This window comes from Schistocerca americana, chromosome X, assembly GCF_021461395.2.
Source record: "Schistocerca americana isolate TAMUIC-IGC-003095 chromosome X, iqSchAmer2.1, whole genome shotgun sequence".
Classification (NCBI taxonomy): Eukaryota; Metazoa; Arthropoda; class Insecta; order Orthoptera; family Acrididae; genus Schistocerca; species Schistocerca americana.
Genome location: NC_060130.1, coordinates 335,239,068 through 335,266,854, shown reverse-complemented (window position 1 = coordinate 335,266,854; position 27,787 = coordinate 335,239,068).

Genomic DNA, 27,787 nt, shown 5'->3' with positions numbered 1-27,787 from the left:
TTGACACAATCACATTCACACTCTTACCTTTCTTTTTTAATGAACAAACATTTGACTTGTTCTGAAATAGTTTTGCACGCAAAATGATTGAATGTTTCCATGTTTGCCACATTTAAAACATTGCACCTTTCTACAAGGACAAGCTAGCCATTTATGTACTTTGAGACATTATGGACATGACTTTACTTTGTTTACTGCTTGCTTAGTGTGAGGTAGGTGTTTACTACTTCCACCACGTAGCACGGGCCAGGCTGGTCTTGAACATTCCTCACTGGGCCATGGTGCATAACCTGCATGCATACACTGTTTACTACTGCCACTAGCTTGAACGTCAGTCTATCAAATATGTCTTGGTGATCCAACAAATCAGCAACCCGCTTGAGAGTAGAATATTTGAATATGATAATTTGAGCTCTAAGAGAATTGTCTGCCACTTTTTGGGTAATGGCATCATGCCACATCTCGTCACTGTAATATTAACCACATTCACATTTAAATTTGCACTGCCTGGTTAAGAATGAAATATACAACCTATTGTTTGTTACTTTGCTCTTGCTTCCTTAGCAGTATAAAAAAATTTATACTTTGCAGCTGCTACACAAATCTATTCATCAAAATGCTTCTCTAAAGCAGTTACTAAATTGTCATAAGCAACATTCTCAGTGCAAGGTGCAGGAAACAGTTTACAACAATGCTGGTGAGTGTCAACACCAACTGTTGAAAGAAAATGAGCAAACCACTTTGTACATTGTATGTGATAGACTGAAAAGTGTGCCTGCAGCTGTAAAAAATACCCATCCAGTCTTCCTGCTGTACATAAAATTCTCAGAACTTAGATGCACAGGCAGATTTAGATTTCTGCAGTGTGGCCTTAGTAGCAGGACGCCATGCTGTTGTGTTTGATTGAAACTCCAAAAGTCTATTCATACTATTTCTAAGTTGCTGGATCTGTAGTGCCTGAAATGGAGCGACATGTTTAAGTGACATTTCTGGAATAGAATGGCATACAAAAATTTAGGTAAAGGTGCAAGCAATGACTAATTCCAAGCACAAGTAAAATAAGAGTACTGAACAACAATTAAATACAGTATATATACTGGAAGCAGTCTTCCGCCAGTATTCTGTAGAAAGAACACGTTAGTACACCTAAATACTGGTGGGCAACAGCCAGATCTCAAACAGACACAAATTTTCCAAAATTTAAGCAGCACTTTCAAAACCTTATTTTTCCTTGTCGCCAGATGTTCTAGCTCTTAGTGTCAGCATTGAACAATTTGTTTCTTAGTGGTAGACATGCATACAAAATACAATTCTGTTCAGGAAGGTGCACAGGAATTGAAGCATAACTCAAACATAGAATGAATAACAAACATCATTTAAAGCAGTTATGCCATGCGGAGGTGCCGTGCAGTCAGAGGCGTCATGTCATTGACTGCGCGGCCCCTCCTGCTGGAGGTTCAAGTCCTCCCTCGGTCATGAGTGTGTGTTTTTTATAGCATGAGTTAATTTAAGTAGTGTGTAAGTCTAGAGCCCAATGATCTAAGCAGTTTGGTCCCTTACAAATTCACACACATTCGAACATTTGAAAGTAGTTATATAGAGAGTAGTCAGTTTATAAATTAAAGACTGGTGTGGGGTGCAGTCCTTTCTTTACGGATGGTGTTGACATTTACAATTGTAAATCTCTGTACAATAGTTCAGTTGTGCTGACTGAAGTCAAGAGTTTCATAAAAATAACTGCCCCAGCCATCAGTTGACATCTCTGAGATGAAGTAAACACTGAATACCAATGTACATCACTGTGCTGCTAAGTGGCTCCGCAGGGGATAAGAGCCGGTTGGTGCTTGGGGCTGGACAGCAATCACTGCAGTGGTGACTGCTGGTGAATGGCAACTGCACTTGATCTGCCAACTTTGGAGTCCTCAGTAATGGCATTGACTGTACAACAATAACACATCCATGAATTTAATACCAATGGCAATTACAGAATTCTCCATCTCTTCTTGTACCTGACCATGTTTGCAGTTTATATACTGCATAAATCTGTGGCACAGAATCTTGTGAACTGCCTCAAAATTCCACACTCAGTTAGGTTAAGCTTTAGAATGTGTCAATCCAAGCACTCTAGCTTTTGTGTATGCCAACAGCCTTATACCAACATCATGCACAGCCGTGGAATTGGCCCTTGCCTCTTGGAAAGTACACTAACTATTCTGTGATGTGAACTACAGTTTTTCACGTTTTTCTCTGTTGTTCCTACTATCTCTGATAATGAGACAGATAGTCCCCATCCTTGACTTTTCTGAAATGATGCATAATTGTTTTAAATGACCACTCTTTATTTTTTGCTGCAATCATCACTAAAAGTGTTATAAATTGATTCAACATCAGTAATGGCCTTGGAAGGCATTTGCACCACTTCTTCATTCTCTGTGATTTCAGTGATAGTGACATTTTCAAGTTTCTTGATGAAACCAAAAATAGTGTTTGCATTGTCTCTTTCCTCTTCAAGTACTTCACATGATAAAGATGGTAATTAAATTGGTATAAAACCTCATAAGATCTTGTTTGCATCAGTCCTCATTGTGAACGATACAAACACAAATACAAAATGTCCACTTACAGTTCACTACATCACTCACACATGAATACTGTAGAGTCAGAATAATCTCATCTTACGCTGATAAGGCACTATGTGCTGGACACGTGGATTACTTACAGCTGACATTCTGTTAGACTGTTAGATACCAGTTAAATTGGCAGCTAAAATGTGTGTTACTGATATCTATTGTATTGGCTATGCCTGTGTCCATAACATGGGTTCAATGCTCATGAGAGATTTTTCAAATGTACGTCGTCTGGCAAAAAAAGTAAGAAGCAGCCTAGAACATCACCACATTCTTTCTGTACTGCTACATTCAATAGAAATTTAAAGGATGTGAACATGCTGCCAGTGCTGTGCTGACTTCAGTGTCAAGTAGTAAATACTATTCCTTTGATATTATTTCCCACATATTTCCATCTGTCTGTTTAAGTGCATCATATTGACAAGTTGTTTGATGCCCTAAACGAATTACAGCATGACATAACTAAAAAAAAAAAACATTAAAAAGAAATAACAATGGTGGCTTCACTTGCAAAGTTGGCTGTCAGTGTTTACCCTTTACAGTTATTTTTTATGTGTACAAATGCTGATAACATGTTACAATTTTAAGCACTGCTGTATTTCAAATGAAATTAGCATTGAAATCATAGAAATAACACATCAAACTATTTCAGTGTATTGGATCTATCACAAGCTACTAACCAAAATGTTAAGATGCAGCAAGATGAGTGATTTGGAGCTTAAATTTTAGTATAGATGAAGAAACAGTATCATAACAGCAGGAAACAGAAAGAAATTGTTTCTTTGGATTATTACGCTAAGTATATATCTTCTTAAGGAGGATGTGAAAGCTTACAAAGCTGATAAAGTTTAATAAAGCTTTTCAAACAATTAGAAAGGGTAAAATGATGTGTGTGGTATATACAGGTGCTCCTTGTAGGTTTTTGACCGTTTTCAAAGGCTATTTCAACTTATTGAGGGCTATAAAGTCTTCAGTGACTGTACATCAACACAACATCACAAACTACTAGCAACATTTGTGTAAAGTTTTAGTTGACTGTTGATCTACACATCAGCACAAAATACATAGACATATGGTAGCTCAGGATTCTTCCAGAGATTGCTTAATTCAAGGGAAAAATAAGAGAGAAAGCATGATCATTGGACCAAGGGATCGACAAAAACAGAAATGAGGTTTTAATACCAGTATGTTGAAGCTGATATTCATGTCACTCATCACAGACACATGAAGCTCACTACACTATTCCCTTTGTGAGTAGCCAATCCTCAGTACCTAATTTACCAAAGCCAACAAGCCTTATGGATGGCTGATAATAATGCAGTCACCAACGCTGAAAGAGATTCAAACAATAGAACAGTGCTCTAGCTACATTTTATCATGCATATCATGATGTATATCAGGAATTTCTTCGCATTTTCATGTGTTTTGGTAATTTACAGCACTTGAAAAAATGTACCAATAAGTCACACTATATTTTGTTGTTTAAATTCATACTGACACAGTTGCAGACTTTTGAAAAAACATTGTTTTTATGAAATTCCTATGTAAGGAACACAACACAAATCATCTGACAGCCTCACATGTTCTGTGGCATTATCACCTATTGAAGTACAACAGTAAGACACTGTAGGATAGGAAACCCGTGCCTAATAGTTGAGTTTACGTTTTGGGAACACAGAGGATGTGACAGCAGCATTATCCACTCCAGTGGCCATACCAAGTAACTTGGACAACTATTCTTACTGGCAAACGCCAATATACAAGCTGAAACATGTAAGATAAAACCTGTTCCTGTGTCACACCAAGGTTTCAAGAGGACTTATAATCTGTGTTGTTTTACAATCTTTACCCATTACATACTTTAGTGATGTTTCACCATCATCCACAAGTTCCCTCTATCTTACTTAACAGAAAATTTTGTTATCCATGTCCATAGGCATGCACCCTCCTGGAAATAGGTACCAATGTTTTATTCATACTGGATTTCTAGCAGTCATTGCCTGCAACACCCCCAAACTGCAGATTTAACAATGACAACCACAACAACAGGTACATAATCACTATGTATTTTGGGTTTTCTCATTTGTCACTCTTTTTACAGATAAGCGTACCAATTCTTTGAGGTAGCTGTAATTTGCCAGGATAATGTCTTCAGTCTTCTTCTGTCATTTCCTCATTCAGCACTCACTGAGTTGCAGAAAGGAGCTAGTCTAACACCAAGGTGCATGGATTCTGTCTCCAGTTCTCACCGCATAAGCTTGGCAGCAGTATATGTGCCTGTCATCTACTCACTTTTCCTGTAATGACACCCTTCCATCTAGTCATCTGGTGCACGATAGTAGTTTACCATGTATCTATGGGAAAATAAAACCCATGATGGTCTACTGCTTCTCCATTCAGTTTTACAAACAGAGCTGTTGTAGTACAGTAAGAAGAACACGGTTACGCTAACTTGTGTATGCTTAAATTGATACTTCATCCACAAAATTTTAGTTGAGAAAATTGTGAAATTCCAAGGTCATCAAAATATGCTCTCCAGGATTGGGACCTTTTGTCTGTTGGTGAAATACAGCCCCATATGCAGCTATGAATTATAAATTCCAGTTGGCATCCTTCACAATAATGTGACAAACAGGAGGGATAAGGATTACCTTGGCACTGTCCTATGTTGCTAAAAGTTGATTCTACCTGCTAATTTGACAATTGTTTTTGGAGGTTTCCCACATTCATCTAGTCATATACTGGCTGGCCCTAGGCTACAATTTTAATAAAAAAATACAGGTTGAAAACACATTTTCTTCAAATTCAGTTATTCCAGCCAATACTAAAAAATAGGAATTATCAAAATAATGCAGTAAGTCCATTAATGTGAACAGATGTGAAGTCTTGTAAGTAAACAAAGTCTTACAAGCAATAACAGATTAGAATAAACTTTTGTAAAAGTTTATTTCCTGTTCCTCCACTTTTATGGGTATTAAAGTGACATTTCTGTTGTCATCCAACAGGATTTTCTCTGTCATTCTGACTTTTTTCTTATTTCAGGTTTTTAATTTTCCAATTCCACCTAACATTATGCAAGTTAAAATAAATCATTTTTGTGAATATTTTCTAGTTTTAGTTCATAATGTGTTGGATGTTCTACATTTAATGATATGAGAATGTAATTTCAGATATAGTAGTTGAATCATAATATCACATATATATTCATCTTAGTAACATAAGTAGATATTTTTGAATATATTTATTGTTTAGGTACAAAAATTATCTGCCTTCAAAATACTAAGGAAATAAATATCCAAATGTCCATCTTTCAAGGTACAGCAAGTCTTGTGTACTTTTTGTCAAATTTAGTTCATGGGGCATAATTTTCACAATCACTTAATCAATCATGTTAAAACTAGCAAAGTTTTGAATCTTGCACAATCTTGGAAAAATTTTTGCACACTCCCAAATTCATGTCACTGTCTGTCTTTTGGTCTATAACTGATTGTCTTATGGTCTACACCTGATATTTCGTAATAGTTTTTCATTTTTGTTAAGGATGATACAGGTTTCCACATAGTCGGAGCTTGTGGACTCTGCTTGCAGCATGTTCTGTTTCACAGATTAATCTCTCATTAAATATGAAAGACTGCATGTTGCAAATACTGAGGATAATTATTAATCTTGTATTTCATCATTAGACTGTGTGTTTGTTTGCCATAACATGTCAAATGATACGATTCCTCAAGCCATTCCAAAACCTCTGCTAGTTTGGTCTTGATGACGTTCTTCAAAATCAGGCACATTCTGCTGCAGGCAGAACTGTGAAGAGAATCGTGTTTAATAGCATACTGTGTTTCCCTGGTAGGTACTGCATGGTTTGTGCTTCTTATCCCACTGAAGACTCTTCCTTGCATTCACACTGTATAAGAAATCTCCGACACAAAAGTAATACAATAATCAATTTACTGAGGCTGTTGCCCTAGCATAGTTTTCATTGACACTATTTTCTCTGAATGTTTTCTAAGTTCAACAGTTTCTTTCATGATAACTGACTTTTATGAATGGTAGCAATCTTCTTCAATGGACTCCAGCCTCTGTCAGAGAGTTAAGTGTCTCCTTCATTGTTATGTTTATGAGACAAAGATTTCTGATGACCTCTGTATGCAATGATGACGCTAGATACATTACCTCCATGTACACTATGTGACCAGAAGCATCTGGACACCTGACTGAAAATGACTTACATGTTTGTGGCACCCTCCATTGGTAATGGTGAAATTCAATATGGTGTTAGCCGACCCCTATCTTTGATGACAGATGCACTCTCACAGACATACGTTCAGTCAGGTGCTGGAAGGTTTCTTGGGGAATGCCAGCCAATTCTTCACAGAGTGTTACACTGAGGAGGCATATCAATGTTGGTCAGTGAGGCCTGGCACAAAGTCGACATTCCAAAACATCTCAAAGCTGTTCTATAGAATTCAGGTCAGGACTCTGTGCTGGCTAGCCCATTAGAAGGATGTTATTGTCATGTAACCGCTCCACAACAGGCCTTGCATTATGAACAGGTGCTCAATTGTGTTGAAAGATGCAGTTACCCTCCCCAAATCTCTCTTCAACAATGGGAAGCTAGAAGGTGCTTAAAACATCTGTGTTGACATGTGCTGTGATAGTGCCATGCAAAACAACAAGGGGTGCAAGCCCCCTCCATGAAAAACATGGCCACACCGTAACAGCACCGCCTCCACATTTTACTGTTGGCACTACATGCACTGGCGGATGACGTTCACAGGGTGTACGCCATACCCACACCCTGCCATAAGATCACCACATTGTGTACCGTGATTTACCACTCCACACAATGTTTTTCCACTGTTCAGCCGTCCTTACGCCAAGTGTGGTGTTGTTTGGTATTGTACCGGTGCAAAGTGTGGCCTATGAGCAGCTGCTTGACAATGAAATCCAAGTTTTCTCACTTCACGCGTAACTGTCATAGTACTTGCAGTGGATCGTGATGCAGTTTGGAATTCCTGTGTGATGGTCTGGATAGATAACTGCCTATTACACATTATGCCCCTCTTCAACCATCAGCCATCTCTATCACTCAACAGAGAAGGTTGGCCTGTATGCTTTTGTGCTGTACGTGTCCCTTCATGTTTTCACTTCACGATTACATTGGGAACAGTGGAACTAGGGATGTTTAGGAGTGTGGAAATCTCTTGTACAGAGATATGACAGAAGTGACACCCAAAGACCTGACCACGTTTGAAGTCCATTGGTCTCTCACAATGCCTAATGACTACTGAGGTCGCTGATACGGAGTACTTGGCAGTAGGTGGCAGCAAAATGCACCTAATATGAATAACGTACCTTTTTGGGAATGTCCAGATACTTTTGATCACGTATTGTACATCTAGTGCCTTTGTGAATTTTGTCACAGATGTATCAACTAAGAGGCACCAGAAACTACAATGAGTGCCAACCAATGGTGGCTCAGGGCACTGCAAGAGATATTGTAATTCAAGTGAGAAAGAAAGACAATATCATTGTGTTATACATCAGCCAGGAAAAATCCTCCAGGAAAGGGATGGTTCTATCAGTCTTTCACTAAATTTCACCCATCCTTGGACATGTATTTTGTACTCATCACAGTGAACTGTTCCTTGTGTGGTGCCAGCTGACAGTAGCAGATATGAGAAAGGTCATACAATTTATGTTAATTAGCAAATCAAATTATGTTTGTAACTATTACAATGCTGCTGGAGTTCATGATCTGAAATGTGTGACAAGTAAGACTTGAAAGTTACAAAAATCATTATGTAGCCTTAGTTGCTCAATGACATTGTCATGTGCTAAAGTAGAAATTGTGGCAGTTTGTAATTATTACCAACTGGTCAGAAGCTAATTCTTACTTACTGGTTTTGGGACTAAAAGCTGTGGTAGATGCTCCGTTGACGTTGGCAACAGCAGTTGATCCAAGAGACTTTTCCACCTATTTGGACACACCATCGCAACCAATGATTGAATATTCCAATAAAGAAGGATGAGAAGGGTAAATTCTGTCTGAAACCTCTGTGAAAGCTAAAAGAGAGCATGAAATATTTTTGAAGTTTTATATGTTTTCTATTAAATTAGGGAACCATAGAACACTGATATTACCTTGGATTTTTCTATATGATTCCCAAAAATATTTCTGTGACCTAATGTCAGTAATTTGGATATTTATGGGATTGCATATTTTTTTTGGTACATCTAAGTTACTTACAAATACAGCAAACATTTATCATTATTTGGAAAGATGATTGTCTCACTCTTGTTTGCACTTTCATCATAAATAGGACTAAACTTCTTGGTGAAGTTAACATTACGTACAGCTATGGACTATCACCACGGATTGACACTGTCACAGGCATAACCAAGCATTCTGCATCAATCATTGAACATAAAGTAAATGATATAGAGAAATTAAGATGTGATGTCATTGTAGATAACTCTGAACTTTCAAATCACTTGCATCAGATCTTAAAATTTAACATAGATGTAAAAAACAAAACTAAAATACTCACATACATAATGGTATTCTTTATTCCGAAAAGAGTCAGATCTGTCAGAAAGATGAACACCTAAACTTGGAAACACTTGTACATGGAGATTAGCATGAATGGGCTATTTTCAAAGTTCATTTCACTATTTAAATTCAGTTTTGAATTTCAGTTTTGAAGAAGTACTAAGAGCTATTAAAACACAAAATAAAAATAACTGGGTAACTAATGGGATATTGAAGGCTGTAATCATCAACCATCTTAGCAGTATAAAAAACAACAATAACAATGCTGCATTTTGTAACCAATACCATTCATACAAAAAGAAACTTTTTTATTTATTTAACAGGTTACGGTGTACATTTATGGAGTAAGTCCAAGTACATATTTGATTTGTCAGTTTTCCAATAAAATACATTACTTTTACTGATTCTAACTGTAGTTTTGCTAAGATAAATAATAAATTTTAGCCACAACATTTCCGGAAATTAAAAACATCATTACAAAATTTTAGATACTATAAACTGAACAGATTTTATGAGACATACATAATCTATGTACCTAAATTACAGAACATTGAATTTCAATTATTTTATGCTATGGGTCCATCATCTTATATATACGGTGTAATACAGTCACATAGCACATACATATTCTATATCCTGTTTTGTTTACATTCATAAAAAAAATTTAACAGCAACAATACTGTAGAAAAACAAAATCTTTGGATAAAACAATGCTGTTAAGAACTTAATACACTTTATTTTTTCTTTTTCTCTGTACCTGTGTACATTTTTCTTTTTGTGTACTACGTCTGTTTCCTTCAGTTATTTTCATTTGAAAGAATTTCTCTGATTGTATATAAAGGGGTTTCTAATAGCAGTTGTTTGATTGACTGTTTAAACTTCTCCTTTGATTTGTCATTAGTGATGTGTGGTGATAAAGAGTTGTACAACTTTACTGCCCTGCAACCACTGTTTCTCTCATATTGAGTTGTGTTCTGCTGTGGAATTCTTAATTTCTTGGGGTTTGTGGTGTGGTGGTGGTGTACATCTTCATTTTTGTTGAATTTATCATTATGATCCCAAGCAAGGAGCAGAATTTTATATATATACAAGCTGTAGAATGTTAGAATCTTACATTTTTGGAAAAGAAGCTTGCAACTATCTCTTGATCTCTTGTTTCCCATTATTCTAATTGCTCTCTTTTGTAATTTGAATATTTTAATTGGCTGAGTTGAGTGGCCCCAGATTTCTATACCATAGCTCATTATAGCATTGAAGTATGAAAAATACACCATGCACACATCATCTTCAGTTATTAGTGGCTTAATTTATCTCAGAGCAAAAACAGCACTGCTAATTTTATTCCTTATATTGGAAATATGATCTTTAGATCTTAACCAACTGTCCTCAGTGATCCCTAGAAATTTAGCACTTTCCACTACTCTTACATCTAGCTCTTGCAAATTTGTTGGTTAACTTGTTTTTCTTTTGTTGTTCCTAAATAGAATTGCATTAGTTTTCTCATAATTGAGAATTAATCTATTCACTTCAAGCCAGTGGGTGATTATTTCAACTGTTTGATTACTTTTACTTATGGCCTCCTGTAAGCTCGGTCTCACAGTTATTCTTGTTGTGTCATCTGCAATGAGTATCAATTCACTGTCTACGTTACAAGGTAAATCATTTACATATATAAAGAAAAGGGGGGGTCCTAGTATAGTACCTTGTGGCATGGCACCCCATGTTTTATATCTTGTAGTTCTGATAGCTGTTTCCCTTGATTGACACTTCCACTGCTTGTTTTCTGTTCTGCAGAATGACTTTATGATATCAAGAGCACTTCCTCTAATTCCATAGTGCTGTAGCTTCATTATTAATATGTGGTGACTGACAAGATCAAAACCTTTAGAAAAACACCAACTGGGATTTGACCTTGATCTAGGCCTGCAGAGATTATATTAATAAGTTGAAATGCAGCTGACACTGTAGATTTTCCCTTCTGGAACCCAAACTGTCTACCATTTATGATAGAGTTTTTATCAAAAAATGCCATTAACCTAACAAATATTATTCTTTCTATGATCTTCGAAAAAGTGGGAAGGAGGCTAACAGGTCTGTAATTATTTGGGCACATGTGATCACAATTTTTTGAATAGTGATAGTGCTCTGGCAATCTTCATTCTATCTGGGAAGATTCCTATTTTGAGACATGAATTTACTGAGTGGCACAGGGGTTTAGCAATTTCCCAAGTAGTTAGCTTCAATTTTTTTTTTTTTTTTTTTTTTGGCAGGTCATTTATGTCTGTGGATGCTTTATTTTTCAGTTTCTCTACTACTTTTCTTATCTCTTGTTCAGTTGCCGGGTATAGGTAACATGAGTTACTGGGTGACTTTTGTTTATTCCTAACTAGTTTTTGGGCTTGCAGAGAATTGCTATTGTTACCCTGTGTAAGTTGTTGGCAGATGCTGGTAAAATATTGGTTGAAAGTGTTTCTAGTGGTTATTGAATCTTCTGTTACAACATTATTGATTTTTAGGCTTAAGCTTTTATTGTTATTTCCTGATGACTTTCCTGTTTCTCTGTTTATTATCTTCCAAGTGTTTCTGACTTTGTTGGGAGCTTGTGTAATAACATTTCCATTATACAGTTTTTTGCAGCTATTTAAGTTTTATTGTAAATCTTTTTATAGGCTCTATAATATTCAACGAAATGAATAGGCCTATCTGGAGCTTTCAAAATTGAGTGAAGAAGTTTCAACTTTTACAGGATACTAATAGATCTTTTGTTAGCCGTGGCAGATTTCCTCTCTTTTTCTTTATTGGTTTAGTTTTGGTTGGCAAACATTCTTCAATGATTTTTAAATAGATATCTAGGAAACTGTTATATTTATCATTAACACTATTACTTAAGTACATTTCTGGCCACTTCCCATTTTGTAGTTCTATCTTTAGGTCTGTTGTGTTAGAACTTCTCATATCTCTGTATGGGATAAAGCTGAGTGTATCTAATTTCCCTACTTCTTTTATTATTACTGTCTGTGAGTGGTGATCTGATAAATTCATGTCTTCTATAAGGCAATTATATCTGCCAGACTGAATATTTGTAATTATTTAATCAATGGCAGTTTGAGTGTTCATACCTATTCTGGTATAAGTTTGTATTGTGTTATGTAAACCATACATTATAAGTAAGCTCTCTAGCTCCGTTTTATATTTTGATTCAGATAGTCAGTATTCAAGTCTCCACATAAAATTAACTTGTTCTCCCAAAATTGTGATAGCAGCCTATCACACTGAAATCACCACTGGGAGCTCTGTTTAAGGACATTATTACATGGGTTGCATTTTGCAGTTCAATACTTATACCACTACACTCAAAATGTTTTTCAATTGCATACCTTTCCAATGGAATTGAAGTTACAGGGCAGGAGATGCAATCTCTAGCAAATATGCAGCTACCACCATTTTTAAAATTCTCTCTGCAAAAGTATGATACTAACTTATAACTGTCTAAGTTTATACAAGTTATGTCATTGTTTTTTAGCCAATGCTCAGTTACACAGAGAACAGTAGTTTTTATACCACTGCTTTCTATATCTACTTGTGAGTTTAAGAGTTTGTTTTCGATTGATTGAATATTTTGATGTGTAATTATTAAAAAATTATCTCGAAAAATTATCAGAAAACAAAATCAATGCAGTCTGTAAATCACCAAAGAGGAGACAAATAGAAGAAAACACAAAAACATACCATTGAAGTATCATGGTACCACAATATATGATCCCAGGAATGGAGCACACATTGCAGTTCAATACTTCAGAAACATAGGTACCAAGCTACATACAACAGACATTTGACAAAACACAGTCTGAACAAAAACTCACCAAATACAATAATTCTGTGACCCAACACTACAGTACAACTATGCGCTTTTAAGCACACTCTAAAAAATGAAGGGCCTCTGTGCATACAGAAGAACTGTACAGTCAGTGTGAAAAACTCTTTAGTGCAAATCATAAATGATTCTTTCATGACAGGCTGCTTCCCAGGGACACTAAAGGATGAATATGGAACCAAATCCAGTGACCGCTTATTTCTCAGTAGGAAAAACAAAGCAAAAATACAACATGGTTTCTTACACAGTGGAATTACATACTACAACAAACTTTTACAAGTGATCAGAGACTTAAGACAAAAACACGTTCATTCAGGAATACCCTAAAAACCTACTAGAAAATTGTATCTACAGGTACCTTCAAAGATTGCCTGAACTGGCACATAGATTATGGTGACAATTATGCTAATTATTAACTGTTACGGTTAAGAGACATTCTACAATTATTGAATATAATATGCTGCACAAATAAAAAGCATTAAATTACATGTGTTTGTCTATACATTTATGTATCTGTATTGCGTACATTTATGTGTTGACAATATGCATACAATTCATATTGTTTACAGAAAAAAATCATAATCCTACAAAGCTACCCTTTGGCAAAGTGCAAACTAATCACTGCTTAGTGTGTCACAGAGTGCGCCCACAGTTACTGTTAAAACCTTGGGCAACACTTCTGGGAGAGAGGAAGTCTTCCTCACACGCCATAACAAGGTTAATAAAGAGTAAGAACTTGCCGCAGGCATTGAATTTGCTAGTGAACTCCTCCTGAAGGCTCATATTAGTTGATCCATATACTACACAGCCAACAGTTTGTATCCTAGAAACATGGTGTCAGCAACACTGAGAAAGTACAATGAATGAATCAATAAACAAATGGGGAAATGAGCAATTCATTTATGAAACCAGCTCCAATTTATCGAATTTTTGTCATTTCATTTTTCTCAGCATAGCCCAAGATAACAGAAATCATTGGATTACATCCTACACAAACAACAGACATAAATTGTGTTGATGAGTCAACCTTGCACTGTCCCAAAATTAACATTTCCAGTTTTTCAGAAGATTAAATGCAGAAACCATTGTACAACATTAAATGTTACTAAGACTACAGTGCGTGTCTCACCTACTTCAAGCTTTCCAAAGATTCTACCACATGGAGTGGTGAGCAGATGATGTATGTGTAATGGTATCTTCCAAACTTCATTGGGAGTCAACACAGTGCCTACGAAGAACAAGCAAATAATGGCTAAGCTACTGTAGGTCTCATGCAATCATTTATATCACTGATGAATCACGTACATATAGGAAGTATGATGTACTCCTATCTAAAAGAAACAATAATTTTCAGTGACGGTGCACATTTCCATTTTTCTCTCACCCCACTTATGACTGAGATTTGGTGACTAGTGTAATGTAAGTGTAAATTGGATTATTTAGAACAAGTCAATGTATGATTTGCAGCAATTTGATTGTGTTTGAAATTCTCTGAATATTCTGTATAAATCTGTGTTTGGCTTTTCAGGAAACATTTCACCTTGAAAACGGGTCTTTCTGGAAATGCTCACAATGATTTCTTCATCCAAAGAAATGGAAAATCTCACAGGCTGACATGTCAAGACAGTACATGGCAATGTTTGATAGCCCAAAGAAGCAGTGTGTGTAAAAACACACACTCAGACTGCTTCCCATGATTCTTCATTTGCCAGCCCCCCTACCTCAACAGGAGATTTTGGTAATATACTCATTTGACAGTTCACCTGTTTGCTGCTTGTACCACACCAAGACACCTTTGTTTGATGGTCACAGTGATATACCATACACTTATCCAGGTGACTGGGTGACTAGAGATGGCAATTGGATGACCATGACAGCTGCAGTATTTCTGCTGTGGTTTCAGTTTGGCATGCTTTTTGTTATGGTGTGAATAGCTGTGGAACCAACAGGTAGCAATATTTTTCATATTCAATATTTCATTGTATAAGATACTAAAAACAGATCATTGACTAATTTCCAATTTATCCAATATTGCCTTGATTGTGTGAACTCTATATAAATTGAGCGCCATGTTTCTTCTGTTCAAATGTACAAAAGAAATCAACAAATCATTGCATGATGCTCCACTTTATTTATGGTCTATACCCTTTTGTTTTCTCTCTTCAAGAAGTGTGCTATGATAGGGATTATTGTAGTGTGTGGTTTTCAGTGTGTACTGAGTCTGTGGACATGCACCTGCAAATCAACAGAAAAATAATTATGAAAACTTATTTTTTGAGGTGATGATAAAAATTTAATAACTGTCCTTCATAGTTACTATTAAACTGAATTCCATTCTTCTGAAATTATGTAGGAGAAGGAAATTTAGACAGGTAAATAATTTCAGTGAGATTTATTATTCACTCCAAAGGACCAGACCTGCAGAGTAGCATAGATGTATTTGTGCTGTCACAAGGAGTAGGTAGCAGGCCTGTGTCCAGCTGGTGTTAGACCTCCTATGTCCCCTTCCCAGTTGGCCCCCTCACTGCCTCTCCTACTGGGGCCTTTCCCCAGCCCACTAAAAGCCCCATATACTGAGATGTCCCTGTGCAACAGCAGCATTACACCACATGAACATGGCTCAGAAAAGCATGCAGCTACAATTCAATTTACCCACAAGCAAAGCTCCAGTAAAAAGGTAGGGCACCGCAACTGAACTGAACACCTTGATAATTTTCAGCCTCTACCCAAACCTCAGTCAGCCCGCACAATGTGTTAGCTGACACTGCCTGTCCCCAATGCACCAAAACCCTTGTATACTTCAGTGTCTGTGTGCAACAGCAGCTTTACATTACATGAAGGTGACTCAGAAAAGCATCCAACTACAATGAGGTCTATCCACCAACAAAGCCCCTGTACAAGGTAAGGCATCACATCCAAACAGAACTCCTTGATTATTTCATGCAAGATGGAATACCCAGACACGTCATAATTATTTGATGTGACACTTTACCTAAGGTCTGGAGCTGCCAAATGGCACAGATGTGTTTGTTCTGTTGCAGGGAGGAGCAAGCTGGTTGCGGCAGGCTGGTGTTAGGCAGCCTCCACCTCTAATCCCGTTGGGCTCTCACTGGGTAAGCGGTTGGGATGTATCCCCACTGCATCAGAAGTCACATGTACTACAGTGTCCCAACATAACAGTGTTAGGTCATCATATGAAGAAGGGTCAGAAAAGTCTGCAGCTATAATTGGGTCTCCCCACAAGAAAAGGTTCTGTACAAGGTAAGGCACCACAACTGAACAGAATTCCTTGCTAATTTTATGTGAGATGGAATACCAAAACACATCAAAATTACTGAATGGGACACTTAAGCTGAGGACTTTTGAGTGCCATAGATGTGATTCTGCTGTTGCAGGGACGTGCAAGCAGAGCTGCGGCATGCTACTGTTAAGCAGCCTCCACCTCTAATCCCATTGGGCCTCTCACTGGGTAGGCGGTTGGGACCTGTCCCCACTGCATCAGAAGACATGTCTACTACATTGTCCTACATAACACTGTCAGTTCGTCATACGAAGAAGGGTCAGAAAAGTCTGCAGCTATAATTGGGTCTCCCCACCAGAAAAGCTCCTGTACAGGGTAAGACACTGCAACTAAACAGAAGCTCCTAGATAATATGGTGCAAGGTGAAATTCCAAAACACAAAGTGCCAATTCTATTCTTCCATAACTTGTGCCGAGAGTGTATTAAAATTACTGCACGTAAAACTTCAAATAACGAGCACAGCTGTAAAGAGGCATAGATGTGTTTGTAGTATTGAAGGGAGGAGATAGGAGGGCTGTGGCCAGCTGGTGTTAGGCAGCCTCTATCACCATCCAAGTTGACCTTCTCACTGCCTCTGCAGGTGGGGCCTCTCACCATCCCACTAAATGCCATGTATAAACTAGTTTTTCTATGAAACAGTACCAGTACATCACATGAGTTTGGCTCAGAGAAGGGTGCAGTTACAATTGGTTCTAGCCACCAGCCAAAATCATGTATGGGGTAAGGCACTACAACCAAACAGAAGCTCCTTCCTCTTTTTGTGCAAGATGCAATATCACAACACAAACTCATTTCTGGGAATTGTGGAGAGAGTGTATTAAAATTACTGGATGCGACACTTATTTAAGTGGCAGAGCTGCAGAGCGGCATGGATGTGCTTGTGCTGTTGCAGGGAGGGGCAAGCAGGGCTGTGGCCAGCTGGTGTTAGGCAACCTGTAACCTCATCCCAGTTGGCCCCCTCACTGCCTCCACAGCGAGGGCCTCCCCCCATCCTGCGGAAAGCTGTGTATACAGTACCACCTGTGTGCAACAGCAGCAGGACATCACATGATGGTGGCTCAACAGAGGGTGCAGTTACAATTGGTTCTACCCACAAGCATGGATCCAGTACAGGGTAGGGCACCACAACCACAGAAGCGCCCTCATAAATTTGTGCAAGATGCAATATCACAACACAAATTCATTTCTGGAGATTGTGCAGAGAGTGTATCAAAAACACTGGATGTGACACTTATTTAAGTGGCAGAGTGGCATGGATGTGTTTGTGCTGTTGCAGGGAGGAGCAAGCAGGGCTGTGGCCAGCTGGTGTTAGGCAACATGTACCCCCATCCCAGTTGGCGCCCTCACTGCCTCCACAGCTAGGGCGTCTCCCCGTCCCACGGAAAGCCATGTATACAGTATCATCTGTGTCCAACAGCTCAACAGAAGGTGCAGCTTCAATTGGTTCTACCCATGAGCATCGATCCAGTACAGGGTAAGGCACCACAACCTAGCAGAAGCGCCTTCCTAGTTTTGTGCAAGATGCAATATCACAGCAGAAACTCATTTCTGGAAATTGTGCAGAGAGTGTATTAAAATTACTGGATGTGACACTTATTTAAGTGACAGAGCTGCAGAGCAGCATGGATGTGTTTGCGCTGTTGCAGGGAGGTGCAAGGAGGGCTGTGGCGAGCTGGTGTTAGGCAACCAGTACCACCATCCCAGTCAGCCCCCTCACTGCCTCCACATCTAGGTCGTCTCCCCGTCCCGCAGAAAGCCATGTATATGGTATCAGCTGTGTGCAATAGTTCAACAGAGGGTGCAGCTGTAATTGGTTCCACCCACTACCATAGATCCAATACAGGGTAAGGCACAATAACCAAACAGATGCTCCTTCCTGGTTTTGTGCAGGATGCAATATCACAACACAAACTCATTTGCAGAAATTGTGCAAGGAGTGTATTAAGATTACTGGATGTGACACTTATTGAAGTGGCAGAACTGCAGAGTGGCATGGATGTGTTTGTGCTGTTGCAGGGAGGAGCAAGCAGGGCTGTGGGCAGCTGGTGTTAGGCAACCTGTACCCGCATCCAAGTTGGCCCCCTCACTGCCTCCACAGCTAGGTCGATGCCCTATCCCAAAGAAAGTAATGTATAAGGTATCACCTGTGTGCAACAGCGCAACAGAGGGTGCAGCTACAATTGGTTCTACCCACGAGCATGGATCCAGTACAGGGTAACGCACCACAACCAAGCAGAAGCACCTTCCTAATTTTGTGTAAGATGAAATATCACAACAGAAACTCATTTGTGGAAATTGTGCAGAGAGTGTTTTAAAATTACTGTATGTGACACTTATTTAAGTGGCAGAGTGGCATGGATGTGTTTGTGCAGTTGCAGGGAGGAGCAAGCAGGGTTGTGGCCAGCTGGTGTTAGGCAACCTGTACCCTCATCCCAGTTGGCCGCCTCACTGCCTCCACAGTTAGGGTTGCGCCCCATCCCGCTGAAAGTCATGTATACAGTATCATCTGTGTGCAACAGCGCAACAGAGGGTGCAGCTACAATTGGTTCTACCAACAAGCATGGATCCAGTACAGGGTAAGGCACCACAACCAAACAGAAGCTCCTTCCCAATTTTGTGCAAGATGTAATATCACAACACAAGCTCATTTCTTATAAATGTGCAATGAGTGTATTAAAATTACTGGATGTGACACATATTTAACTGACAGAGCTGCAGTACGGCTTGGATGTGTTTGTGCAGTTGCAGGGAGGAGCAAGTAGGGCTGTGGCCAGCTGGTGTTAGGCAACCTGTACCCACATCCAAGTTGGCCCCCTCACTGCCTCCACAGCTAGGGCAGTGCCCTATCCCACATAAAGTCATGTATACGGTATCACCTGTGTGCAACAGCGCAACAGAGGGTGCAGCTACAATTGGTTCTGCCCACGAGCATGGATCTGGTACAGGGTATGGATCCGCAACCAAGCAGAATTGCCTTCCTAATTTTGTGCAAGATGAAATATCACAACAGAAACTCATTTGCGGGAATTGTGCAGAGAGTGTATCAAAATTACTGGATGTGACACTTATTTAAGTGGCAGTGTGGCATGGATGTGTTTGTGCTGTTGCAGGGAGGAGCAAGCAGGGCTGTGGCCAAATGGTGTTAGGCAACCTGTACCCTCATTCCAGTTGGCCCCTCACTGCCTCCACAACGAGGGCCTCTCCCCAACCTGCAGAAAGCTATGTATATGGTATCACCTGTGTGCAACAGCAGCAGGACATCACGTGATGGTGGTTCAACAGAGGGTGCAGCTACAATTGGTTGTACCCACGAGCATGGATCCAGTACAGGGTAAGGCACCACAACCAAACAGAAGCTTCTTCCCAATTTTGTGCAAGATGCAATATCACAACACAAGCTCATTTCTTGAAAATGTGCCACTTATTTAACTAACAGAGCTGCAGAGCGGCTTGGATGTGTTTGTACTGTTGCAGGGAGGAGCAAGTAGGGCTGTGGCCAGCTGGTGTTAGGCAACCTGTACCCCCATCCATCCTCACTGCCTCCACAGCTAGGGCAGTACCCTATCCCACGGAAAGTCATGTATACGGTATCACCTGTGTGCAACAGCGCAACAGAGGGTGCAGCTACAATTGGTTCTGCCCACGAGCATGGATCCAGTACAGGGTAATTCACCACAACCAAGCTGAAGCGCCTTCCTAATTCTGTGCAAGATGAAATATCACAACAGAAACTCATTTGTGGAAAATGTGCAGAGAGTGGTTTAAAATTACTGGATGTGATACTTATTTAAGTGGCAGAGTGGCATGGGTGTGTTTGTGCTGTTGCAGGGAGGAGCAAGCAGGGCTGTGGCCCACTGGTGTTAGGCAACCTGTACCCTCATCCCAGTTGACCCCCTCACTGCCTCCACAGCTAGGGCGGCGCCCCATCCCGCGGAAAGTCATGTATATGGTATCATCTGTGTGCAACAGCGAAACAGAGGGTGCAGCTACAATTGGTTCTACCCATAAGCATGGATCTAGTACAGGGTACGGGTCCACAACCAAACAGAAGCACCTTCCTAGTTTTGTGCAAGATGAAATATCACAACAGAAACTCATTTATGGAAATTGTGCAGAGAGTGTATTAAAATTACTGGATGTGCCACTTATTTAAGTGGCAGAGTGGCATGGATGTATTTGTGCTGTTGCAGGGAGGAGCAAGCAGGGCTGTGCCCAGCTGGTGTTAGCCAACCTGTACCCCCATCCAAGTTGGCCCCCTCACTGCCTCCACAGTGAGGGCCTCTCCCCAACCTGCGGAAAGCTATGTGTGCGGTATCAAGTGTGTGCAAGAGTAGCAGGGCATCACGTGATGGTGGCTCAACAGAGGGTGCAGCTACAATTGGTTCTACCTACGAGCATGGATCCAGTACAGGGTAAGGCACCACAACCAAACAGGTGCTCCTTCCTAATTTTGTACAAGATGTAGTATCACAACAGAAACTCATTTGTGGAAATTGTGCAGAGAGTGTATTAAAATTACTGGATGTGACACTTATTTAAGTGGCAGATTGGCATGGATGTGTTTGTGCAGTTGCAGGGAGGAGCAAGCAGGGCCTTATCTAGCTGGTGTTAAGCAACCTATACCCCCATTCCAGGTGGCCCCCTCATTGCCTCCACAGCTAGGGCCTCTCCCCATCCCACGGAAAGCCATGTATACGCTATCACCTGTGTGCAAGAGCAGCAGTACATCACATGATGGTGGCTCAATAGAAGGTGCAGCTACAATTAGTTCTACCCACGAGTATGGATCCAGTGCAGGGTAAGGTACCACAACTAAACAGAAGCTCCTCCCTAATTGTGCGCAAGATGCAAGACGAATATACAAGTTCATTCCTTTGGAAATCGTCCCGTAAGTGTATTAAAATTACTGAATGCAACACCTTAGATTTTATGTTAGCTCTGTTTATAGTATGGGACATGCACCAAATACTGGGTCAGTCCTTCCAGTAATATTATTTTCGCAGAAAGAAGAAGAAATATATAAATTACAATTGGACCAGAAGTGAATAGTTTCTGTGTAGTAATGGCATCTGTTATAGTTATTATCTTATTTGCATGTCCACCACCGTTAGAAAATATGAAAGTTGTCAGAGTGTCTTCATGCATCATAGTAGTGTACCCATATGGTAGCAAGTTTTGTGTCTGGTTATCACAAAAATAACTCCCAGTGGCAGTAGTAGTTATCTATATTCTTGCTGAATAGTGTTTCCAATGAGTTGTGCTTCAGCTATTTAATATAAAAAATGCTCCTTTGTGGTAGGGTTATATAATTTTGTGCAGCAATGAAAATCGAAAAAGGACCTCTATTCCCTTTTTTGCTAAGTGCTACCTGTCACCACTGTGTAGCCAGGAGCATTGATTTGGTGTAGGATCATAATTTTTATTGTCAAAATTAAGCCTCCACTGTTTAACCATTTGAATGTGTTAATGCCCTTTAATTGTGGTATCTTGGGCAATATATTGATAGCGAATAAATCCCCTTAACATCAGAAACAGAGGAAACACAACAATATTGCTCACATGTAGGTTCTTTCCAGTTTTGCTTACTTACCTTGGGTTGAGATGCCAGTCTTCCACTCACACACTTGTTCTTCATTTTAGGAGTTATATGTATAAAATAATGACTCAGAGCAGAAAATGATTTTTGATAGAATTCTGATGCGATTACTAACTCTTCTTCTAAATTGTGGCACATGCTCACACATGGGTGGTTCTCTATTCACATTAAAGCACAAGCAGAAAGAATTTTGCTACCACACCATTCATCTATGTATCTCCAGTAAATTGTTTTGGGAATAAAGGCAGGATTTTTCAGTCAGTTCATTCAGTTCATCAGTCATTCTGAAATAGTCAGATGAAGTGACATAACAGATTTTATCTCCCTTCTTGGCTGTTTTATAAGTTGAAGTACAACCCAGCAACATTTCATCTCTAACAGACATCCAGCTACTTGAAGATCCCACAAATCACTAATTACCTGATACATTACATAACATTGCATCATTTATATGTGTTGAATCAGAACAGCACCTGGGACTGATGACCTTCGCTGTTTAGTCCCCCTTAAACCCCCCCCCCCCCCCAGAACAGCACTGCCCCTGATTTTTATTAGAGGGAAACAGAACTTGATTTTACCGTATGGCTCAATTAAAAAGTTGTTAAATACCTGAAACATCATTTACAAAATAAGAAAGGAAAGAAGGTGCACTAGCATTTAATGATGTATTGACAATGAAACAGATTATAAACTCTAGTAGGAAATGGATGGGGAAGGCCATTGGCTATTTTCCTTTGAGAGGAACCGTAACAAAATTTCCCTGTAGTAATGTAAGGATACAATAGATAATCAAAGTACAGTAAAGGCACCCTGAAGGAAAACCTATCTCATCAGAGGACGGCAGGAAATGGGTTCTTGTTACCTGTGGACCTGTCCATATATTGTGCAACTTATGTAACAGGATTATCTCAGCATTCGCTACCTTTGTCCCATAATATGGACACTATTAGAATAATAGGATTCCGCTTCTATCTTGAAACACTGGCTACATTTTAAGACTATCGTTTCAAATGTCTTTTGGTATGTGATAGGTAAATTCACTAGCAATAATAACCACAAAAGGGCTCTCTACATAATATTCAGTGTGTTTCTGTCAGCTTATTAACCTCTGAGACAAAGGTGTCAACTTTATTATTTTGTGTGGAGCTGTGGAGTAAGAATGCTGTCAAACTGAAATATCCTATTTTGCTTGCAGAGTACTGAATGATGCAGCACTTGGAATTTTATGTTACTTGTAATGGAAAACTGACTTTTGGAGATAGTAGATGATTTGAATAATTGTGTATTGTCATTGAAGAGATTGATTACACTGCAGTGGATTCAGTGTTTGTGTAAAACACCCCAAAAACTAGTCATGTTCTATCAATGTCAAAGTTATTGGAGGAGTACAGTTTACATGTACACTCAGTGGCACTGTATGTTTTGTCATTTGTAGTTTGTTCAAACTGAATTGTGTAGAAGATGCAGAATATTGAAGGTAAAGTTTTGAAACACTCATAAGCCTGAGTAGTCTGCAAGAGCTCATCACTAACATTATTATTATCCTTCATCATGGTCTCACAAGTTTTAAAATTCAGAGTTCTGAAATGAACCTAGAAAAGTTTTAAATGTTGTAAAAATACTTAGCATAGTAACCATTACTGCACAATTAGATAAATTCCTTCCTTCTAAATGGCATATTGAAAGTCGTTCTTCTCACACATTAATTGGAAATGGAGCAAGAAGGGAGTAAAATTATACTGGTACTGTATCCACTACAAACTGTATGATGATTTGAAGAGTACATAGATAATTTGAGATGTAGAGTTTACTAGGCTAGAGAACAAATCCTGCTGTGAAGACATTCTAGTAATTGCTTGCTGTGATGTAAGGAATCCACAGAATATCAAACTCTAGATGTCAAGACAGGGATCTAAATCTCACCCATTCAATGTACAGATCTTCAGAGGTTATTAGCCAGTACAGTGACAGAAAAGTTGAGGGAAGGTACCAGTTTGATTATTGTTTGGTTCAGGTGTGGGGGTGGCATCATAATGAGTGCGCATGTGAAGAATGAGAAAGATATTTTTCCTCTCTGGCTTTAACATCAGTTATACCTCCTCTTCCTTACACAACTGCTTTTACTGTAACACATGTTTCACCAAAAGCTTGATGCCATACAAATGAAATAGGTAGCAAATTTACATAATTGGCTACTGTTTGTGATGATTTACAAATTATAAGTCAACAAACTAATTTTTATGGTTATTGGTAGAAAAGATTACTCATATTGTCCCAAATAACACAAAAAACACAGAAAATTGAAATGTTGTAAAAAACTTCAAGAAATGAGGAACTAGCACACTCCACACCTGAGAAAGTTATATGCCCAAACACGTGAACCTTCATTCTGAGGAAAATAACCTGGTTAACTCTTCATACTTTCTTCTGACTGGCTTCTGTTCTGAACATAAGCTTGACTCGTATTCTTTTCTTGTAACATAAAGTTATACGGTTGTCAGCTAGTGACAATGGTGGTAAACCTGTTCTGTAGTATATTGCCATGTTATGTAATGTTACTGTTGGACTTGTGTCTAGTTGAAATGATAATGGCTGTTTACTGATATCATTTACATTTTATATGATGTATAACATTCTACTACAAAATTTTAGGTATTGATGAAAATTTTCAAATTTTGTATTTTGGCTTCTAAGTGATGTTTGATGAATATTAGAAAACATTGGGTCTGTTTGTAGTAGAAAGCTACTTAACTAAATTTGCTCCATTGTTTATGATCTTCCTTCACTGCTTTGTATTCCCAATTGATTCATCATGCATAAAGGAACAGAAATGTAGCGCTCTAATTAATGAAATGATATACACTATATTCTGGTTTCATTTTCACTTTATTGTCAAAGCTCATTAATTGATTTTGACAAGCTTTTCATGCAGACATATTGCAGAGCACACTGAACTGAAGGTGCAGCAAACACTAATCGACTTGGTAGGCTCTGCAAACGTACCATAAATAAAGAAAATCAATCCAGGCCTTCAGCAGTATTGAAACATGCTGCAATGCTGCAATACTGGTAGAGTGTATTACAATAAAGCAATGTTTGCATTCATATTCAATAAAGCACTGTGTGCAAGAAGGCTGCTCCTGTTCAGAGTGGTTTATTAATTGCTTAAAATGCTTGCTGCTTAGATATCAAGTCCTTGCTCAATTGTAATTGTAAGGAATTGTGTCATACCTCTTCCATTTGGCTCATACTGCATGAGTCTGTTATGAATAAAAGAGCCCATATATGGTGGATAGTATTATTGACATCTAAAGGGATATTTATATACTAGTTTCTCTCAGTCTGTTAGTGATGATAGTATGCTGCTAGTGACAATCACGTTTATACAAATGACAGTGTTTCTGGGCCGGCTACTGAGGCTAGCACATGTAGTGAATAAAACACATAACGTCCAGTCCATAACAAAAAGTAGGCTTTTTGACTGACACAGTCTGACACCTCAAAAACTGTAAAATTCTGTTGCTGTTATTTACATATTAAGACTTCAAGCCATATGTGGCTACTAAAGATGGTGGCAGTGCAGTAGATGTTATCTATGCTGAAGGAGATTTTTGCGTTTGTAAGTTGTAACTCAGAATTTCTACTCTTGCATCAACTACACTGTTCAGTCACACTAATGTGAATACCTGTCAAAAGCCCATATAACTACCTCTTCCCTTTTGGCTGTCTATGAAATAAGCCGATGAGATTTTGGAAGGTACTGGTAAGAATGTGGAACTATAATCAACTCCAGCACTGTGGCCAGCTGTACTATGGTTCTGGGTTGAGGATCCACAGTGCAAACAGCCTGATCAATGTGGTCCTACTGATTCTCGGTTGGGTTTAAATCAGCTGTGCTTTTCAAACCATGCACATACACTGATGAGTCTGGAATGAAATACATCATTGATTCTGTGTATAAGGGATCTGACACTTTTTTGGTAGGTTTGTGCTGGTATTTGGCTTTAGACGTCTATTCATAGTTCATGTAATTCATGCTAGTAATGGGCCACTGATTTGTGTATGCACTGATGCCGCTGATTGCGACACAGGTGGGTCCCACAGGATTTATATCAGGTGAATTTGGTTGCTGAGACATCAGCATGAGTTCGCTATAACACTTCTGTATCAAAGTTTTGGCGCTGAGAAATGGACAATTATACTGCTGAAAGATGGCATCGCCGTCGGGGAAGACATCAGGTTTGAAGAGATTCAGGTGATTTTCAGCTATCAGTGTGTCTTTGGTTACTACCACAGGCCCCACGAAAGCTTAGAATAATGTCTCCCATACCATAATACTGCTCCTACCAGCCTGCATCTGTGGCCTGCTGCATGTTTCCAGCCACCTTCACCTTAATAGTGTCTGTGGAGATGACCAGCAACCTAATATAGCAAGAGTGTGATTCACCCAAACAGGCAATAATTTCTATTTATCAATCCCAATGGTCCCATGGCCATGGCAATCATAACTGATGATGCCATTGGCACAACATATAAACATGTAGGGATGGCTTGCTGTGGAACTCCATATTTAACAGTGTATGATGAATAGTGTGCTCCAAAACACTTCTGTGCACACCAGTGATCTTTTGGCAGAGGTGCCACAAATCACAATACATCCTATTTTATAGAGCAGATGAGCCTCCAAACCCCACAGTCTGTGGATGTAGATGCTCATGACATTAGCACATGAACATTTGACCAGCGTCGCTGTTTTCAAGATACTCATTCACAGTCGCTGCTAAGTAATAATTTTTCCTTTGTCAAAGTCGCTTACGTCAGTGGGTTTCCCCATTTTCAGCCTATATCTTCACTAGGGTGATCCCCCTTGCATGTCTTCTCTGCTTACATACATTTGTTACCTCATCATGTGCCTGCAACGACATCCAGTGTCATGGTGGGCAGTGGTCATAATGTTTTGGCTGCTCAGTGTACACTGCAAGCTGTGTGGTACATTGCTTTGTCCTGCTGGTAGATGCCATCTTTCTGAGGGGAAAAAACTGCATGTAGTGGTGGAAATGGTCCCAAAGCATACATGCATCTATTGTGCCTTCCATAGTGAATAGATCACCCAGGGAATGCCACAAGACCGTTCCCCAGACCATAACGCTCCCTCCTTCAGCTTAGCCCCATCCTATGTGTTGCAGGGTGTTTGATTTCAGATGTTTCATCCTGTTTACGTCAATGACTCAGTCAGCACAAAATGTGATTCTTCTGGAATGGCCATTTGTTGCCACTTAGTGGACATCTAGTTGTGGTACTCATGTGAAAATTCTACCTTTCCTTGCTGATAAACAGCAGTCAGTATAGTTGCATAAACCAGGTGCCTTTTGCAAAGGCCCACATGCATAAATGTTCGATGAACTGTCATTGAAGAGAGACTGTTGGTATCCCATTGGTTCATCTGGGTAGTTTGCTGCTCAAAAATTGCATATCTGTTTATCTATACACATCTCTGCAACCACCATTCACCCATTTCATCTATGGCTCATGGTGTACCAGAGCTGCCTTAGCACAGGTTTCTTATAGCACCATCTTGCCATTCTGGTGTACTTTAATGCCAGCAACATGCAAACAGTTTACAAAATTAGCCATTATGGAAATGCTTCCACTCTTGATCTAGAAACCAATGATCATGCCCTTTTGGATGTGAGATAAATCATTATGTTCCCACATTACAACAATGAGTAGCTCTTATAGATGCTTTAATTGCTGTCCCTGCAATGACTTTTATCTTTGCCATGTATTTAAAATATCAACACCTGAGCTGTTATTTATCGGTCCACATGTAATGTCT